General features: G+C 43.3%; 1 long non-coding RNA gene across 1 annotated transcript; it reads left to right on the top strand.

Annotated features, from left to right (window-relative positions):
* Positions 1 to 1,901: 1,901 nt before the first annotated feature.
* Positions 1,902 to 5,308, top strand: LOC121283636. The gene is made up of 3 exons (XR_005944298.1): positions 1,902 to 2,198; positions 3,700 to 3,783; positions 5,178 to 5,308. It is a non-coding gene; the product is annotated as an uncharacterized LOC121283636 (long non-coding RNA).
* The last annotated feature ends 510 nt before the right edge of the window (positions 5,309 to 5,818 follow it).

A 5,818-nucleotide genomic window follows, 5' to 3' on the forward strand; every position in this document is an offset into this window, starting at 1 on the left:
TGGAATTACAAGAATAGAGAAAGTAAATCAGCAGGACAAGTGGACCATGGAAAATAGGTTCCAGTAAAATTACTATTGGGTTTCCAAAAATTGGAAATCCAAGTTTCAGAAACATAGTTCAGCTAGTGGCTCAACTAATCAAAATTAAAGTCAAAAGAAGAATTTTGTGTAATGTATTTTTTGTATATAGATACCATAATAAAAGAGTTCAGTGTGAGAAATGACAGCGAAGAACTTATAGTAGTAGGAGATTAACTAGTTTGATATGTTTTTACTACTTAAAAGGGCAAAGCAAGGTAAAAATTTATATACCAGATGCAATTGTTGGGAATATTGAAGTGAGGATGGATGGATTTAGTACAAATAACAGAAGATAAGAATACCCCCATTCAATCTGCAAGCATAACTCCGAGCTTCTGGTCATCTGGGTTTTTAAAATGCCACCCACTCCCACTCTGACCTCTTTCTCCATGGCCTCCTGCATTGTTCCAATGAAGAACATAAATAGGAGCAGGACTAGGCCATTCAGCCCTTCGAGCCCACTCCACCATTTAATGAGATCATGGCTGATCTTCTACTTCAACAACATTTTCCTGCACTTTCTCCTCAATCTAAGGAACAGCACCTCAACTTTTGATTAGACGCTTTACATCCTCTGGACTCAACACTGAGTTCAACAATTTCAGATCATAACCTCTGTCCTCATTTTATTTTTTGTTTTTCGATGGCAGTTGTTGGTCAGGATTCAGCTATTGCCATTTACATCTCCTCTGGATCCATCTTTAGTTTCTTTACTTGCCCCATTACCATCACCTTTTGCATTGTGCCAACATGCCTTTTGACATTTAAAATCGCCTACCTTCTACTTATCACAGATCTTTCCTTCTGTCCCTACCCCGTCTGTCTGCCTTCCCTGCCTCTGTACTTGCTTAAAACCTGTTACACCTCCAACTTTTTTCCAATTCTGATGGAAGATCATTGGCCTGAAATGTTAACTCTGTTTTTCTCTCCACAGACCGGGTGCCAGACCTGCTGACCCCAGGACAGCATTTATTGTACATCCCCAATTTCCCTTGAGGGGGGGCACTTTCTTGAATCCCTGCGGTCCATGTGGTGTACGAGTTCCAGGATTTTGACCCAGCGACAGTAAAGGAAGGTGTTACAGTCCCAAGTCAGAATGCTGTGTGACTTGGAAGGGAATTTGAATTTGGCGGAGTTCCTATGTGCTGCCTTTGTTCTTCTAGGTGGTAGAGGTTGTGGGTTTGGAAGGTGCTGGTGAAGGATCCTTGGCAATTTGTCACAGTGCACCTTACAAATGCTACACACTGCTGCCACTGTGTACTGATGGTGGAGGGAGTGAATGTTTAAAGTGCTGAACGGGGTGCCAATCAAGTGGATAGGCTTTGGGGAGTCCTGAGGTGCACGTCAGACAGGTTAAGGACAGCAGATTTCCATCTCTCAAGGAGCTCAGTGAACCAGATGAACTTTTAAACCAGTCCAGTGGCTTCGTGATCATCATTACTGAGACCCATGGATGCTCTGCGGCAAATGGCAGGATGGGTGGAAAATGGAAAGATTAATAACAAGCTAAAAGTTACTTAATTTTATGCCAATGGTAAGAGCATACAAATTAAACTTGTGGAATTGGAAAATATGTTAAAGGAAACCAAGTAATGCAAGGGAAATAACCGAGACTAGACCAAGCCAATGAACTCACTGAGTCAACCACTTGAACGTACGGGAAGAATTGTCACAGCAGTTGAAAAGTGAAAAGGTACATTACTAATGTCTGGGATAGATACCCGGCTGGAGACTTTTCCCAGACACTCGGAGGCGCGGCTGGAGGCGGAGGCCTTGGGAAAATTGAGGACAAGGAAGTTGTGCTGGTTCCTTGTCCTCATTACTTAAGTGGATTGTGAGTAACCTCCCTCTCACCCCCGCAGCAGCAGGGAGCGTGTTGAGGCTCGTCAGCAATTTCCCAGGGTAAACGAGTTTTACTGGCCTCACACCGGGACCCCTGCTATCTTTGCAGCTCGCCAGGTAACAGAAGGTGCATGCAGAGTGGGAACTCGAAGCGATATGGCAATTACTTCAAACCTACTGTTTTCAGATGCAAACCTGAAGGCCTCTGCAGGCAGAGGCTCACCATTTCCTCCTAATCTCCCGGAGACTGCAGCAAGGAATAGTGCTGGTGGAGAGTAAGTGTTGCCTCCAGCCGTTTCACTTCTGCTGAGCCCCCGCCGCCCCCTCCCGCGTCCCATGCACACCAGCAACACCGCCACTGCTCACAGGGAAGGCAGCCGGCCAGCCGTGCAGTCTCGTGGACCCACTGGCTCTCCACGACTTGCTCACCGTCCCGAGGAGCGCGCCGATCCCAGAGCAAAACGTCTTAATTGGCCACGTCTGCAAAATTAGCCCGGGAGGTGTGCCGCCACCGTGAACAGGGTTGGGACCCGAAGATTCAGCCTGTGGTTTCAGAATGGGGCTGAATGCTGTAACAAGACAGATGTCATTTAAACATATGCAATGACATGTGAACACAGGCAGGTGCAGATCTATGCTTCAGTACATCTGGAGGCAATTAAAGAACCTCACTGCAAAAATGCTAAATATGACGTAATTTGGGTCTTCATTGGAACTGTATAATTTTCTGTACATTTCTTGCATGTATTTAAAATGACAAGTCTTGCTAATTGCATTGTGTACTTTTGTGGCCGTGTCTGGAGGTTATCAAGAAATATTAATAATTCTGTGCAAGACTGGGGCTGGGAAGAGCAGGGACTAGCTGGATAAAATCTTATCCCCATCATGACATTACCAGTCTTGGCAGCACATTTTAAAGCATTGTACTCATATCTGAATTAGCAATAGCTTCAACAGTTCACAACAAGCACACACTAATTGTGACTTCAACTTGTAGGATAGGGTAGAATAGTGGTTATGTTACTGGACTAGTATATGGCACGGTTTAAAGAAAAGCGGTCTCCGATTTAAGACGGAGACAAAGAGGATTTCTTCTCTGAGGGTCGTTAGTCCTTGGGATTCACTTCCACAGATGGCAGTGGAGGCTGGGTCATTGAATATGTTCAAGGCTGAGTTAGACTGGTTTTTGATTGATGAGGGAGTGAAAGGTTATGGGGGACAGACAGGAAAGTGGAGTAAAGACCACAATCAGATGGGCCATGATCTTATTGAATAATAGAGCTGGATCAATGGGCTGAATGGCCTACTCGTATGATCTTATGACAAATGGTATTACATAAAGTGCAATACTGATCAATTTCTTTCAATATGGTGTACTAGGTGCCTCAGTATATTTGCTATCATAGGTTATATTTACAATGTACATTTACATTTTATGTCATGTTAGTTCTTAAATGGGAGCGATTGAGAAGTGTTGATGTCCTGGGTGTTCTTGTTCATAAGTCACTGAAAGCTAACATGCAGGTGCAGCAAACAATTAGAAAGGTAAATGGTATGTTAGCCTTTATTGCAAGAGGATTGGAGTACAGGAATAAGGGAGTCTTGCTGTAATTGTATAAAGTCTTGGTGAGACCACACCTGGAGTATTGTGTGCAGTTTTGGTCTCCTTACCTAAGGAAAGGTCTACTGGCCATAGAGAGAGTGAAATGAAGGTTCATCTGACTAACGAAGAAGGGTCATACAGATTCAAAGTTAACTCTGTTTCTCTCTCCACAGATGCTGTCAGACCTGCGGAGTTTTTCCAGCATTTTCTGTTTTTATTTCACCAGACTAATCCCTGGGATGGCAGGATTGTCTTAGGTGAGATTGAAGAAAATGGGCCTGTATTCTCTTAAGTTTTGGAAAATGAGGTGATCTCATTGAAGCGTACAAAATTCTTACAGGGCACGACAGGGTAGATGCAGGAAAGATGTTTTCAACTGTTTGGGGTTCTAGAACTAGGGGACTCAGACTCAGAATAAGAGGTAAGCCATATAGGACTGAGATGAGGAGGAATTCTTTCAGTCAGAGGGTGGCGAATCTTTGGAACTCTCTACCCACTGAGGGCTGTGAAGGCTCAGTCACTGGGTATATTCAAAGCAGAGGTCGATAGATTTCCAGATACCAATGACATCAAGGGAAATGTGAATAGTGTGGGAAGATGGATTTGAGGCAGAAGATCAGCCATGATCTAGTTAAGTGACAGAGCCGGGCTCGAGGGGCTGAATGGCCTACTCCTGCTCCTATGTTCCTTGTGCAGAAATAGAACTGGGGGGCACAGCTTCAAAATAAGGGATCTCCCATTTAAGAAGGAGATGACGAGGAATTCCTTCTTTCAGAGTCATTAGTGTTTGGAATTCTCTTCCAAGATGGCAGTTCTGGGTCATTGAATATATTCAAGGCTGAGATAGACAGAGTTTTGATTGACAAAGAAGTCAGGAGTTATGGGGTGGGGGGGGGGGGGGGTGCGCTGTGGGGCGTTGCAGACAGAAAAGTGAAGTTAAAGCCACAATCAGATCAGCCATGATCTTATTGAATAATAGAGCTGGATCAATGGGCTGAATGGCCTACTCCTGCTGCTACTTCTTGTGTTCTTGTGTCAAACATTCTCTGGTGCATACAACCTGAGGGTTTTTTTGAGAAGTGCCAGCCCCTTGGTGTACTATGGCAGGTGAGTCTTAGACAGTAATTTTCTGGTCAATAGGAAATGACTGGATGGTGAGGACACCCTTCTCATCAGGTTAAGACATTTCCATTTCCTGATGCTACCTTTTATTCATGTATGCCATTATTAGTTGTCATTCGTGACTTTATGTTTGCTCAAAATTGCAATAAGTCTGGACTCACCATTATCCCTATTAGCTTCAAAATTCAGCAATATTAATTTCGTTTTCCAACATTTAAATAACCAGTACAGTTGGGAAAACAGGAGTAGGGGAAACGCTTTCAAAAAGGAATGTGCAAAGCAGTTGGACAGTTTTCCAGCTCTTTCCCAGCTTCACATCCATACCCAACTGGAGCTGAACAAACATCCTAACTAACATTTTGAACTAGAACTAATGTCACTCACAATAACAGCTCACAGGTAAACACACAAGCAGATTTCCAACAAAAACTTGCTGCATGATGTATATTAATCTGCACACATATGCAGGATGAGCACTGAATGTTCTCTTCCAACTTTCAACATCTGAAAACAATTTCTCTGCTTGCAGGATGAAGCAGTAAACAAGAAACCAGAATGAAGAAAGCCTTTAATTAGACCTGACAGCACCATAATGGAAATTCAGGACATTGTTAGACCATGTAGAAGTTCGAATTAAGAATTCTAGCCCAATAAATTTGCATTACTTTTTATAGAGTTTTTAATTGTGAGCAATACCTCTGTTCTCTTATACATGAGTTTACAGCAGTTGTGGCTCAGTTGGTAACTGAAAGGAAAGAGATGCTGTAAAATGCTGCAGATTTGACGTGTATTCAAAAGGAAGATTAGTAAGGACGTGGCTTATCAATTTATTGTATAATTACCAGTGCCAATCTTTAAGGTCAAGGAGTTCCCTGCTACTCCTGTGTTTCTACATTTACCCCTTTCAAGGACAAGGGTACTTTTCAGAAAAGATCCACAGCCTATCAACCTCAACAACTCAAACCCCATTAGCTCCCCAGTTCATCACCAATCTATCCAAAGTGCCCATTAAAAGTCTCGACCCGATTTGCGGCATTTCCTCCTGGGATAGTCAATTTCAATCAACCTCAGAAACTTTCCCATTTCCTTACTTGAAGACAAATTGCTTGTGTGGCATGGGGAGATAGGGGAAGGTGAACAAGGCGATCATGACAGGGGGCTGTAGGAGGC

Source organism: Carcharodon carcharias, chromosome 10 (assembly GCF_017639515.1).
Source record: "Carcharodon carcharias isolate sCarCar2 chromosome 10, sCarCar2.pri, whole genome shotgun sequence".
Classification (NCBI taxonomy): Eukaryota; Metazoa; Chordata; class Chondrichthyes; order Lamniformes; family Lamnidae; genus Carcharodon; species Carcharodon carcharias.